We start from the raw sequence: 15926 nt of genomic DNA, 5'->3' as shown, positions 1-15926 counted from the left end.
AAGAACGTTACACTCAAAAGCAGTACAATATACATTCTTTTCAAGCACACATGGAATATTTTCAAAACAGAGCACATGTTAGGCCACAAAACAAGTTTCAACAAATTCAAAAAGATTGAAATCATATCATGCATCTTTTAAAACCACCACAGTATGAAACTAGAAATCAATCACAAAAAATAATCTGGAAAGAGAACAAATGCATGGAGGCTAAATAGCATGCTACTAAACTATGAATGGGACAACCGTGAAATCAAAGAAGAAATTTTAAAAGATACATGGAAACAAATGAAAATGAAAACACAATAATCCAAAATCTTGGGACACCTGGGTGGCTGCCTTTAGCTCAGGGCGTGATCCCAGAGTACTGGAATCGAGTCCTACATCATGGTCCCTGCAGAGAGCCTGCCTCTTCCTCTACCTATGTCTCTACTTCTCTATGTCTCTCATGAATAAATAAATAAAATCTTAAACAAAGAAAGAAAAAAACAAGAAAACAAAATTTGGGGGATACAACAAAAGCTGTTCCAAGTTATAAGATTACGGCAATACAGGCCCACCTCAAGAAACAAGAAAAATCTCAAATAAACAATCTAATCTTACAACTAAAATGTCTAGAAAAATAAAAACAAAGAAAACTCAAAACCACTAGAAGAAAGGAAATAATAAGATTAGAGAAGAAATAAATGAAATGGAAACAAAAAAAGAAACAAACAAAAAATAGAACAGATCAGTGAATCTAGGAGCTGCTTCTTTGTAAAGATCAAGAAAATTGGGATCCCTGGGTGGCACAGCGGTTTGGCGCCTGCCTTTGGCCCAGGGCGCGATCCCAGAGACCCGGGATCGAATCCCATGTCGGGCTCCCGGTGCATGGAGCCTGCTTCTCCCTCTGCCTATGTCTCTGCCTCTCTCTCTCTCTGTATGACTATCATAAATAAATTTAAAAAATAAATAAAAATAAATAAAAGAAAAAAAAAAGATCAAGAAAATTGATGTCTTTTAGTCAAACTCATCAAAAAAGAGAGAGACTGAGGACTAAAAAAAATAATCAGAAATGAAGGAAGAGAAATAACAACCAATGCCACAGAAATGATTATAAAATAATATTAAGAAAAATTATATGCCAACAAGTTAGAAACCTGAAAGAAATGGAGAAATTCCTAGAAACATAACCTTCTAAAACCAAATCAGAAAAAGGTAAAAAATAAAGAAAGAAAGAAAAAAAAAAAAAGAAAAGAAAAAGAACTGAACAGACCAATTACCAGCAATAAATTTGAACCAGTAATAAAAACAAACGAGCAAAAACCCAAAATTCCCAATGAACAAAAATCCAGGACCAAATGGCTTTACAGGTAAATTCTAGAAAATATTTAAAGAGTTATTATCTATTATTCTCAAACTATTTAAACAAAAATTAGAAGAATAAGGAAAGCTTCCAAATTCATTCTGCAAGGCCAGCATTACTCTGATACCAAAACAAAATAAATATATTACAAAAAAAATAATAAAACAAACACACAAAACTATAGGCCATTATCTCTGAAACATATGATGCAAAAATCTTCAACAAAATACTAGCAAGCCAAATTTAACAATATATTAAAAACATCACAGATCATCAGTTAAATGCAAACTAAAACCACCATGAGATACCACTTTACTGCTGTCAGAATAGCTAAATTCAAAGACACAAGAAATACAAGGGTTGACAAGGATGCGGAGAAAAAGGAACTCTAATGCACTATTGGAGGAATGAAAGTTGATGCAGACGCTGTGTAAAATAGTACTGGTGCTTCTCAGAAAAAATTACAAAGAGAATTATCATATGATCCAGTAATTCCACTACTAGGTATTTACCCAAAGGAAATGAAAACACTAATTTGAAAAGATATATGTACCTTTATGTTTATTTACAGCATTATTTACAATAGCCAAATTATGGAAGCAAACCAAATGTCCATTGATAGATGACAGGATAAGTGTGTATAATAAACACACACACACACACACATTCACACACACAATGGAATATTACTCAGGCATAAGAAAGAACGAGAGCTTGTCACTTGCAACAACATGGATGAAACTAGAGGGAATAATACTGAGTGATATAAGTCAGAGAAAGACAAATTCCATATGATTTCACTCATACGTGGAATTTAAGAAACAAAGAAAAATAGACCAAAAAAAAAAAAAAACCCAGATTCAAAGCGCAGAGAACAAGTTGGTGGATCCAAAGGAAAGGTGGTGAGGGAATGGGTGAAATAGATAAAGAGAGTTAAGAGTACACTTATGAGCACTGAGAAATGTACAGAATTGTTGAATCATATTGGTACACCTGAAACTAATATAAACTGTATATTAATTTTACTTATATTAAAACATTTTAAAAAGAAATAAAAATAAAAATAAAAACTTATTGTAGCATACACCTACTTAGAAGAATTCTTTAAAAACTACTTCCCATCAGAGGCACCTGGGTGGCTCAGTCAGTTAAGCACCTGACTCTATTTCAGCTCAGGTCATGATCATAGGGTGGTGGGATCAAGCCCCACACAGGCCTCTGCACTTAGTGGAATCTCCTTCTCTCTCTCCCTCTGTCCTTCCCTGTGTGCTCTCTCTCTCTCATAAATAAATAAATAAATAAATAAATAAATAAATAAATAAATAAATAAATAAATAAATAAATAAATAAATCTTTAAGAAGATTACTTCCCATCATTATAGACAAAGGCATACATAAATTTCAAGAAAATTCATTTACTCTTAGAAATTCCAACCGCATTTTAGGATTTCTTAACTCCAGAGTCACCTCCATCAATTCTTTCTGAAATATTTATAAACTTACAAAAACGATACACAATAATTTTTAATATGATTTTTGACACCTTACTGTTTTTGTTTAGACAACTGAATTATGATCATTTTCACCAATATTACCTGCATATACCCAGCAATGAGCACTAGAATAATAGTGCAATATAACTGTCATCTAATTATGTGACACAAAAATGATAAAGTAATGGTCACCAGGTCTGTGATAAGCAAGAAGACAATTCAAAACATGAAGCCATAAACACAGAAACAAACACAGAAAATCCTTCCTCTAATTCACTTAAAAATTTAAGCAGAATTTGTGTCATTATGGTCAAGAAAATGAACTAATAACATTTCTGAAGTAATTATTAGCATATACTTACAATAGTAATTTTTCACATCATAGGCTGTGATCAACAGGAAAAAAATACAGAAGGAAAAGAGAGGAAGTAGTAGTGAGGAGGAGGGAAAGAGGAATAGTTGGAGGATAGAAAGAACAGAATAGAACACAGTAGTGTAGACTACACTAGACTAGAATAGAAAGACATTTCAGTAACAGTTTGATCTTATAAGGGTAAATATTATTTCGCATAATTTTTAAAAACTGTAGACACGCCAAGTAAAACTGTTTTTCTTATTGTGGATTCCAATTTATAACATTAGGAAGCTAATGTTTGAAAGCGTTACTACATACATTCTTTTTTATAAAGACTATTTATATTTAAACTATTGGTGACAGATAAAAATACATTTTCCCACAAAGGCCACATTCTCAAAACTAAACTCCTATTTGATATTGAAATAACAACTTTATTCCAGCTCATCATAATTTCAAATTCAGATTTAAAACAACTTTAAGTTAAATTTTTGTCATCAGGGCCCACATGTTGAATGAATGGCTTAACTAAAACTTATGATCAGAGCAGTTCTGGAACGGTTTGGTGTCACGTGTGTTTGAATTGTTGCCTTATAATGAAATCAGATTATACAATCTAATCTTGCCACATATCTTTATGGTCTATGCTTTGGTGACTACTATTTTTAGAAAATGCTGTTTTCGGAATGTATTTTATGTAATGCGCTTATTTTTTTTTCTAGCATTTCATAGTTTGTTGTGCTACAACTAAATCATAGTGGAAGAGTAAAGACCCTCCTGTTAAAATTGCTTCGTGTCAGAACAATTACAAGAGTCATTATCAACACAACTAACTCTAGCTTACTTGTCATTATGGCTACAAGAGGGTTAATTAAAACATTATCGATAAATATCTATAAAATGCATTATATAAATAGCTTAAATTAATTCCAACCAAATTTTTAGCCTTTGACTTACAATAAAGAAAACAATAAAGAACCTTTGCATAAATTGTATATTTAATTTAGTAAAATTAAGTGTGAAATATGCAGATTCTTTTTCATGGGTCATTACGAATTTGCATAATATTTACATTATATACAAAGAGGTTTAACCATAGCTATTACCATCATTTATAGGGATACGTATAGTGATGATATCTTTACTCATATTTCCTCACCTAATTTTTTATAACAACCAAAGTTGTTTCTATAATAAGCTCTAAAAGTAGCATCACTGACATCCATTATGTGTTTTATTTCTATGTATTTTTACCAAACTTACTATCATACTCCTAGCCAACACTTTCCTACATCTGTATTAAATAGGAGTCAATCAGTAGGAATGTTTTAAACGGTAAATAGTGGGTGCTCTATTATGAAAAAATATGAAATTATTCCAAAATTTATAAAGAAATTTATTAAACCACTAAATAATTAAATTATTTTGGCAAGTTGTATACGTGGATTCTCAGACATGTATGCATGCATTTTCCTTTATTCTAAGATGCCACTTCTTTCATTGTTTTTCATTTGAGGCTGTGTATTAAATCAAAATTCTGCAGGCATTTTAGCAAGAGGCAGAGCCAATAAATTTCAGGTACTTAGCTTTCTGCTCATTGAATTTAATATAGTCCTACCCAAAGAACAGAAAGCCAAGGTGCCCATATTCTAACCCTTCATCTCTATATCCACTCTTCCCTAGTCTGTACTGCGTGCAATGTTGGGACCAGGATCACTGGGGATCCTCATTTCCTAAGTCTTTCCAGCTGACTTCCTAGCCAATGACGATTGGGAGCACTTAGCAGGCTTTGGAAAAGGGGTAAAAGAATGTCTTCCTTGTTTTCCTTCCAGCATAGGCAGGATATCCCAAGCAATGACAGGTGCTACTAGCCTCCAGCCCTTTCCAGCTCCATCTGAACCAACCATTATCCTCCTATCAAGCCCTCTGAGACTCCAGTCATTCAGGAAACGTTCTTTCCGCAGGTAGCTGAGCACCGACTCTGTAGGACCCCCTACGCAGCTACTGGCTTCAATCAACTATTTCTCCTTTTTTCTTCAGTCTTGTCTCCTCTGGTAAAGGTTTCCTGCTGCCAAGTTTTAGTTCTGACTTCTCTTCCTATTTTTTTTTTTCCCAGTTGTCTGGTGTCTATAATCCCCTATAAACGCTCTCTTAGATCTACTTGTCTTTATTTTATTTCTCGATGGAGGCACTCCAAAAGATTTTCTCTTTTGAAAGACTTTCTTCTTATAGAGCACAATATTCATGAAAGCTAGAGTTGAATATATATCAATACCTTGTGCTTCTGAGGTAAACACATTTTTAATATCTACATCTGAGAAGGGAGAGGATCTTTCATTTTGGGGGCTCTCCAGCGAGATCTGGCCCCAGTTTTAGTTATAGGTGTGAATTAGCAAGTGGATAGATGACTAGTAACTGTATACTAAGGAGATTGTCCAGATTCACCACCCTCCTATTACATAAGCTAAATCAATTATTTTTGAATGAGAATAGTAAGAGGATTTATGACCTAGAACATCCAATGATAAATGTGCAACTTAGCTTTGGTGTGGAGATGGGAGACTGGTGGTGTAGCTCCGCAAGAAGGGGCAGCATTATATCGGTGACATAACAGTTGAACCTGAAAGTTTATCTTAATGTCTCATTTAGCGTACAGTTTTTATATTTGCAATAAGATGATTAACACCAATTTACACACAAATTATACAATAGGTATTTTTTAAAGTTTATTAAATTGTGATTTACAAATGACATTGTAAAATGCTTAAAAGGTACAACATCATGATTTCATATATGTATAAATTGTGAAAGGATTCCTATTTTTTTTGAACTAACATATCACCTCACGTATTTACTCTCTCTCTCTCTTTTTTGCTAAGCATACTGTCAGCAAATTTCAGTTACAACTATATTAGCAACTTGGATCACCACGTTATACATTAGACCCCCAGACACTACACGTTTTGTAAGGTTCTACATTTGACTAACATCTAACACAACCCCCGTCAGCCCCTGCCAAAATCCTCAGCAAGCGCTCTTCTACTTTTTCTTTTGAAGATTCCACACAGAAGTGAAACTACACAGTATTCATCTTTCTGTGTTGAGCTTATTGCATTTAGCATAATGCCCTCCAGATTTATCCATGTTCTTACAAATGGCAGCACTTCCTTTGTGTAAGGCCACAAAAATATATATGTATATTATATAATATATAATTAATATATAATATTATTATATATAATGTATATATTGTGAATGTAGAATATATTTTTATAATACATATTATATATAATACATATATTATATATTTTTTACATATACCACATTTTCCTTATCCATTTGTCTATCAATGAACACTTAGATTGTTCCCATTTCTTGGCTATCGTGGATGATACTACTATGCATGTGGGAGTTTAGATGTCTCTTTGAAACAAAGACTTCATCTCTTTCAATACCTACTCAGAGAGCAGGATTAGCTAGGATAGGTAGGATGGCTGGATCCTGGGGTATTCCTATTTTTAATTTCTTGAGAAACCCCTATATTGTTTCCACAGTGGCTGCACCAATCTGTATTCTCACCACCCATGTAGAAGGATTCCTTTTTTTTTTTTTTTTTACATCCTGACAAAACACTTGGTATCTCTTTTCTTCTTGATAATAGTCATTCCAGTAGGTGAAAGATCACATCTCATTGTGGTTTTCATTTGCATTTCTTTAATGTTTGGTGATGTCAAGCACCTTTTCATGTACCTGCTGGCCATTTTCATGTCTTAGTCTTTTGCCCTCTTGTGAAATAGGGTATTCACTTTTTTGCTATTTAGTTATATGAGTTCCTAGTATATTATGGATGTTAACCTTTTATTGGATATGTGGTTTCCTGATATTTTCTGCCATTCTAGAGCTTGCCTTTTGTTGCTGTTATTGAGGACTTCTTTTGCTTGCAGCCTTTTAGTTTGATATGATCACCTTTTTTTTTATTTTTGTGTATTTTTGCTTTTCTTTTCCCTTTGTTTCTGGTGTCAGATCCAAAAGGTTAATTGCCAAGATCATTGTCAAGGAGATTACCTTTCTTTTTTTTTTTTTTTTTTTCCTAGGAATTTTGTGGTTTTGCATCTCATATTTATTTTTTTAATCTCTTTTAAGTTAGTTTTTGTGTATTGTGTAAAATGGGGGGCCCGTTTCATCCTTATGCATGTGGCTACACAGTTTCTCCAACACCATTTATTGAAGAGAATATTCTTTTTCTCCATTGTATACCTGGTATCTTTGCTGAATATTAATTGACCATATATGCATGGGTTTATTTCTGGGCCCTCTATTGTGTTACATTCACCTAAGCTTTTATGTGTTTAAGGGTTTCATGTCAATAACTTTAATATTTTGATTTTTATATTTTTGTGATACAGTCTGAAATGTGATGTCTCCAACTTTGTTCTTCTTTCTCAGGGTTTATTTGGCTATATGGGACCTTTTATGATACCATACAAATTTTAGGATTGCATTCTTTATTTCTGTGAAAAAAAATAAAGCCCTAGGAACTTTGATAGGGAATGCATTGAATCTGCAGACTCTACTTGGTAGTATAGGCACTTAGTCCTTCAAATACACAAGTATGGAATATCTTCTACTTATTTGTGTCCTTTTTAATTTGTTTCATCAGTTTTCAAGTCCACATATCTGTCATTTCCTTGGTTAAACTCATTCCTAAATATCTGATTCCTTATGCTATTTTTTTTAATTTTTTATTTATTTATGATAGTCACAGAGAGAGAGAGAGAGGCAGAGACATAGGCAGAGGGAAAAGCAGGCTCCATGCACCAGGAGCCTGATGTGGGATTCGATCCCCGATCGCGCCCTGGGCCAAAGGCAGGCGCCAAACCCTGCGCCACCCAGGGATCCCTCCTTATGCTATTAAAACGGATTGTTTCTTTAATTCTCTTTCCAACGATTTGTTATTAATATACAGAAATGCAACTGATTTTTTATTTTGATTCTGTATTCTGCAACTTTCCTGAATTTATCTATTCATTCTAACAGTTTTTGGTGGAGTCTACAGGGCTTTCCACATATAATATCAGTCATCTGCAAACAGAGACAATTTTACTTCTTTTTTTGGATTTGGATGATTTATTTCACTTTCTTACATAATTTATCTGGCTAGGGATTCCAGTTTCGGCGCTATGTTGAATAAAAGTGGTAAGAGTGGGCATTTGTACTCTTGCTGATCTTAGAAAAAAAGCATTTAGCTTCTCACACTTGACTGTGGTGCAGCTGTGGGCTTGTCACATGTGGCCTTCATTGGGTTGAGGTACTTCCCAAATTTGTTAAGTTTGTTATTATTTCATTGAAGAACATATACATTCATCATAGCTACTAGCCTATAATTTTCTTTTCTCCTATCCTTGTATGACTTTGTTTTCACAGTAAATCATAAAATCATAAAATCAGTTTGCAAGGGTTCCTTCCTAATCAATCTTTTTTGAAGAGATTAAAAGTTTGGTATTCTTTAAATGTTTCATAGAATTCACCAGTGGAACTATTTTGTCCTGGACTTTCCTTTGTTGGAAAGTTTTTGATTAGTGATTCAATTCCCTTACTAGTCATTGGTTTATTCCAATTTTTTATTTATTCATGATTCGATCTTGTGACATTGTATGTTTCTAGGACTTTAGCCATTTCTTCTAGATTATCTAATTTGTTCATAGTAGTTTCTTATGATCCTTAGTATTTCTATGTTGTCCGTTATAATGTCTACTCTTTGGTTTCTGATTTATCTTCCCTCTTTTTTCTTAACCAGGTAATATTTGTCCATTTTTATCTAAAAAACCTCTTAATTTCATTGATCTTTTCTACTCTTTTTCTAGTTTCTGCTTCATTTATTTACACTCTGATCAGAGGGCCTGTCCCTTGGGTGGCAGTCATAAAAGTGGGAGCAACAGCTGTGTGGATATGCTCCTTTCAGGGAGACAATGGTGGGCTTCATTTTATTTTTGAAGCCAGTTGGAAGTACAAGGCAGGGGAAGTGCCCACCAGCTTTTTCAGGTTCCTTGGAGGATCCCACTTAGTTCTAAAACATAGGCAGGTTAGAAGCTGAACTGTCAGGCAGCAGCTTGTGTAGGATACAAACTCCTTCTAGGAACAAACTATGTAATACATGTTTTTATTTTTATTTATTTTTTATTTTTTTTTTATCTCTTCCTTCTGTACTAAGGTAAGGGGGCATAGCTCTGAGAAGTGTTTAACAACTTAATTTTTCTGATAAGTAATAAAGCGTAAGTCCAAATTTGGAGTGCATCATACTTTATAAATAGTCACAACTGTCTAACAACCGCTTCTTTGTTCGCTATAGTGCTGTGGGATTCAAAAAATCAAGCCTCCCTGGTTCTCAGAAATAGGTGAACTGGAGATCCATTGCTTAGGTGACAGACTTAAAAGTTGAGCTTTTAAATTGATCCTAAAAGTATGTATGATCCAAATCCTATGCTCCTTAGGGAGAAGCTGGGATTTGAGGGTTACCTTCCAAGTGCTTTTTTAAAAAAGGTTTTATTTATTTATTCATGAGAGAGACACAGAGAGAGAGGCAGAGACAGATGCAGAGGGAGAAGGAGGCTCCCTGTGGGGAACCTGATGCAGTGCTCAATTCCCAGACCCCAGGGATCATGACCTGGGCCAAAGTCAAAAGCTCAACCACTGAGTCACACAGGTGGCCCTTACCTTCCAATTGTAAGGCCCTCTTTGAGGAACAAAGTTTATAGAGGGAGCATGTCAGGCTTTTCTACTTCTTTCAAAGTGGGTATTTTCTCAAACACCAGATGTGTAGGAATCACTCAACTGGTTTTCTGAATTTCTTTCAGAAAGAACTGATTAGAGTGAATCTGTATAATCAGTGCATCTAAAGGAGAAGAGAGATTCAGAAAACTCCTATGTCACCATCCTGGGGATGTCAATCATATAGGGGATATTTAATGCTTTAAAGAAGAATTATATTTTTGAAGTCCAGTTGAATAGGTCTGTCATTATATTTCAGTGCTAATTAATTCAAATATAAATGGTTATTAATGACACTGTATAGGATGCCAAAGAAAATACATTGATCAGTAAGACATAATGCCAGCCTTAACATTTTTAGAGTCTAAGATTATTTATTCAATTTTCCATATAAAGCTGACATTGAGCTCTAATGTCTGGTAATCTGAACAACACATAAGTCACAGAAATTAAAAGAGATTGAACTAATAAAGAAGAAAAAAGCCCATTCTACAATGTAAACTTTGAGATTTCAGTTCTACTTTAGTAACTCGTTTAACTACATTTCTGAAGAAAATGAAATATAGATTGAAGACAATATTGAAAATACAATGTAATTTCAGTTCTTCGGGCATTATTTTCAAAGACAAAATGTTTAAGTCATTTTGGATAAATCTTTGAAGAGAAAACAGAAAAATGCTAAAATTTCAACATTTTATTTTTGTAAAAATCAAGTTGTGTATTTCAGCTAAACCCGTAACTCCTTAGGTGATTATTAATTGTGCTCCATAGAATACAATGCCTTTTCTCCCTAAGGACTTATGAACCTGGCTTTGATAATGACATAGGATAGCTTTTTAAGTATAGATATTCCCAAATAAAGTTATATTTATCTTTTATTAGAAATATCATTTACCTGTAAAACATTATTTGGATTATTTTATTCTTAAGTATTTTTATATTCTTCAAAAAAATGAGTCAAGTTTTTATTATTAAAATTAGCATGCAAAGAAATAACAGGTTAACATTTCATATTTCAAAGACTTTAATAGAATGATTAAGCTGTTTGAGTTAATCATATCATCTCAATTACGTAAATAAAAATTCTGGACTATATTTAAATTGTAACATATGTCCAAGGTTATACACAATTAAGTACCTAAGATAGATTTTACATATATATATATATATATATACCTTTAATGCTAAAAAGACATTCAATATCAGTTCAGAGTACACTCAGGGAGGTTAAGTAAGCTTTATATGACATCCTCATTCAAAGACATTTGCTGGTTGCACCAGAATTAATTCTAAAGTGGAAAATTAAATATGACCTAATAAAGTTAGCAAATATCCACTAAATACACAGCTACTTTGCCTTCTCTTCCTATGGAATCATTACTCTGAGTGATTCCAACTTCCACTCAGACTAATGCTTCATAAAGCTTCACCTCTTTGAGCATCAGGGAAAACCACCACATTACAACTTGCCTCCATATTAATAAATACCATGACTGAGAAACTTCTTTATATCATTTAATGTCTAGTACACTCTTTTATTATGGAGTATTTATAATTATTATGGAATAGTTATACAAAGCAAAAATTATATGTTTGCTCCAGTTCTAAACAAATGTGCACAGATCTATCAGCAGATACACGCTCAAAATTTAAATGAACAAATCTTGCACAGATTCATGAAAAATTCAACATCTTTCCATGATGCCCCAAGAGCTTAAACTTGGTAATACACCTTTTGTAAGGTGGGTCATTTTAATATCAAGAATATCTTATTTTCCAATTTTGGCTTATTTTTAATCATTAATATTTCAAACCCTAAATACCAAGAGACTCCCAGGAGTATTTTCAGAGTTTTTGAACAATTTCAGGAGATATTTCAAATCAGAGAGAAAATAATGTGTCTGCAACCTCTGTAGTCCTTTGTCTTATACAAAGGGTATTTGCATATAAATACATGCAGAAAAGTCTATTTTCACTTGATTGCATGGAACATGATCACTTCTGGATATCACATTTTTGACTAACACCAAAGAATGAAATATAAATGAAAATAAAAAAGAGAAACTTAAGATGGGACCAAAATACTCATTTTTGGAATCATACTTTTGTTATGTTTGCTGAGGAATCTAGTCAATAGTATTTTGGAGGGTTGTTTTTTTTTTTTTTTTTTCACATTCGCCAAATTTGATAGCTTTGTGTTAACTGTGACTGATTTATAAATTATTATGTACTCCAAATTTGGAGTTATGCTCCTTTGCTTATCAGAAAAATAACAAACATTATCATGAAATACTGTGTTTTCTTTAATCTTTTATATTTCCAATGAGCAGAAGAATGCTCTCAATAAAAATGTTATACAGAAATCCAATCTCATTATATGCAACTTTACTCAACATTTTATTTTTCCTTTCTTTCTATAATTTTCCACTCCATAAATACGAAATTTAAAACTTGGGACTTATATGTAGTAATGAATCTATAAACTCTTTATGATTTTTCTGTGAATGCCCAAAGAAAATACTACATTGCAATGCAGTTGTGATTCCATGACCGAAATCCCTTTTTACTGAAGAAAAAACCTGAAAAAAAAAAGTTTCACTGAACCATAGTGTCAATTAATTTTGGATTCATAAAACAGCTGTGAATATTGGAGCCGTACAGCTCTTCCCTGGACCCCTGTGAATTATCTGTCATGGTTAAAGGAGGCATAACAATTTGTCACAGGTATACCCAGAGGGAATAAACTCCTAGGACAGTGAAGAGAAGACTGTGGAGTGGTCATTCCCAAGTGTGATTGGACACAGCTGCATGGGGAAAAGAGATAAGGTAAGGTGGTCGAAGTGGAGGTGGGGTGGGAAATAATGAAAGTGCTGGCGGGGGAGACCAACTGTGTAGAGATTAAGTTTACAAACCTAGATCTGTAATAACTCAAATCTAGGAGAAGAACATTTCTGCACATCAAAGAGCCCCAAGGAGATGGTTTCCTTTTAATACAATTCAAAAGCAACAACAAAATGCCAGTACCATAGTTACTTGCTAGGTATCTGAAATGATACGATCACAGTTCATGAATGGAATCATCAACCAATTTTATTTCCCCAGAGGATAGGAAACATAAACACAGCAGAGCTAACATCACTCCATTTGTCATTATCAGCTTGTACTTACGATTCTGAAATTAATGTTAATTACTAAGGTTGACTCACAAAGAAATTTTGCTATATTATCTTTATCATATTTTGGTACATTACATATTTTAATTGCAATGCAATGAAAATTTCTGTATTAATTCAACATCTACATCGCATTATGTATGATGCTAAGATGAAAGAAAGAATGGAATTCTAATGCAAACTGCATTAGACGAGAATGAGGAGCCACTTAGAAGAAGTATCATGAATGGAGACCTAAATAATAGCTCCATGAAGTGGATGGAGTAGGTTGGAAAGTGTTTCAGAAAGAACTGAATAGAATTTTCAAAATCCTTGAGATCTGAATAAATATGCTGTCTATAGGGAATTTTAGACCTTAATGATCTTTATATAATTTGAGTTTAGGATGCACTAGAGAGCATTGGATTAAGCTAAAAGTGTGTGTGTGTGTGTGTGTATTTTAAAGGTTACTGGCTTTAAACAGTAAAAGGACTTACCTCTTATGAATCTGCAGTTTGGACAGGGCCTGAAAGGAGCAACCTATCTTTGCATATTTGGCCTCAGCACTCAGAATCATCTAAAGGCTCCTGTACTCCTACATTGGACAGGTAATGCTGGCTGTCAGCTGAGACCTTCGCTGGGGCTCTGATCAGAACCCTCAAGGTTGGTGCTGAATTCCAATGATGGGCACCACCTTTTTATCACCCAGCCTTAGAAGTCATGCACTGTTACTTTTGCCACATGCTATTTGTTAGAGGTTAGTCACTCGCTCCAGTCTATATGCACAGGAAGGAAAATTAGACATCATCTCTCAGTGTAATAAATGTCAAGAGCACCTTGGAAGAAGAGCATGTTGGAAGAGATATTTTCACATCGCCATCTTTGAAAAATAAAACCTGGTATTATTGTTTTGTTTCTAAACTAAAAATGGCAAAATATATCCATCCTGGGGATTTTCTTTTTTTTTTTTTTTTTTTTTTTTTCATCCTGGGGATTTTCAAACAGACAAGAGGCACTATCAGATATGTCTCGGCAGCTTTGTGGTAAATTGGCAAGAGAGGGCTTGCATTTAATGGAAGGGGGAACAGTTAAAAAAATACTATTGCAGAAAGTAGCAATGACACAATGGGTTACAGCAGGGGAAGGGGGAAAAGGTCAGATGACAATGCACTTTCAGGAAAGACAAGAGACCTAGGAAGGGAGGTGTTGCCGAGAGGTAGGGTAAAATGAGTAAAACGTGTAATACATCTTGGAAAATAACTTAGCATAAAAAATCCTGGAAGAGGAAGCCAAATTGAAACAATTTCTTAGGCTAACAAAGCACTGGAAAGTTGAGAAGTGCAAATACATAGAGGTTAATGACCCAAGGCAGGAGAGAAGACTACATACATAGTAAGTAGCTGGAGAAGGTGGATGAGAGCTGACACTTCCTTTTATTTGTACTTGTCTTGATTCCTTGTCTTAAAACAGGTTAGGCTGAGATTTCACTGGAAAAGGCTGAAGTTACTTTGGAAGGGTAAGACGTAGACGTGTAGGATTCTGTGTGTGATTCTTAACACCAGAGGAAGGGTGTTAGACAGTCTTCTACTGCAACAGATGGAGAGTGCACAGGTTCAGATAAGGTGTAGGTGAGAGAGGAACACGATTCGGTGAAGTAGAGAATCTGGTCAAGACTAGGAAGCAAATTACTGAGTTTGGAAAGCTATCAGTATACATTGGTGCTGGAGTACACACCTTGGCAAGTAAGGAGCAGGGGCAGGAGCTTTCCTCATCTCTTCCTACCCTGCCACTGAGTTGCTGCACCAAAATGAGTTTATTTCTCAACTTCTCATTGCCTCACTTCCCTTATCTGGAAAGCAGGGATGGAGTTTATTAAATAACTTGATTTAAGGACTGGACTTAGGCTGGCGTGGGACACATGGTGTATCCATATAAACATTAATCAATCTTCTTAAAAAAAAATACTTGTATTAAACCAAAAGTGCTCCGACCACAGAAAACAATGGCATCGACTATCACTGTACATTAATAATGTACATTAATAATCTTAGTAGAAGTGTGTTACTTCAGCACGTTGGGGGAAATATTACTTAAAGAAATATTTTTAAGTGAGCTGGACGTTGTTCAAACAGCAGGAAAAAAAACCCAGATTCATTTCTTGTGATTAAAATATTTTAAAATATATTCCCAAACATAGCGTAGAATAATGAACGTTTGGGTAGTTTTTAAACCATCCCAGAAATAATCAGAGCTTAAAAATAACACATTTTCTTTAACATGCAGGCACGCTACAATTAAGTCCCTTCTTTGAAACAGTATCTAACCAAATAGATTTGATGATTTTTATGCTAACTTCTCATTACTCAAGTGAGTTGATGAATAAATAAATTTCTTGGTTCTCAATTGTCATATTCCCTAAGAATGTCATACTCAAGAACAGGTTTCTTGGAGGGGTTTCCTGGATGGTACAGGCAGTTAAGCATCTGACTCTTGGTTTCAGCTCAGGTGATGATCTCCTGATCCTGAGTTCAAGCCCCATGGGGGGCTATATGCTGAGCACAGAATCTGCTTATGTTTGTCTCTCTTCCTCTCCCTCTGCCCCTCACCCATCCCTGCATGTGCTCACTCTCTCTCGCAAATAAATAAATCTTAAAAAAAAAAAAAAAAAAAAAGAAGAAGAAGAAGAAGAACAGCTTTCTGGGAATAAAAGAACACAGAAAAAGAAAAAAAAAATGCTACAATATTAATGTTGTTTATCTAATGTCAGATGCATCCTTAATTTCTAAAATGTCGAAGTAAAAAAAAAATTAGAA

The 15926-nt window shown here is 34.1% G+C and overlaps 1 protein-coding gene across 2 annotated transcripts in view; it reads right to left on the bottom strand.

Moving 5' to 3' along the window:
- CDH12 (cadherin 12) overlaps positions 1 to 15926 on the bottom strand; it is a 1036190-nt gene that overhangs the window by 390436 nt on the left and 629828 nt on the right. The window lies entirely within an intron of this gene.

The sequence above is a fragment of the Canis lupus genome, chromosome 4 (genome assembly GCF_011100685.1).
Source record: "Canis lupus familiaris isolate Mischka breed German Shepherd chromosome 4, alternate assembly UU_Cfam_GSD_1.0, whole genome shotgun sequence".
Classification (NCBI taxonomy): domain Eukaryota; kingdom Metazoa; phylum Chordata; class Mammalia; order Carnivora; family Canidae; genus Canis; species Canis lupus.
The sequence above is the reverse complement of the archived record's forward strand: the minus strand, read 5'-3'. Positions and strand labels throughout refer to the sequence as shown.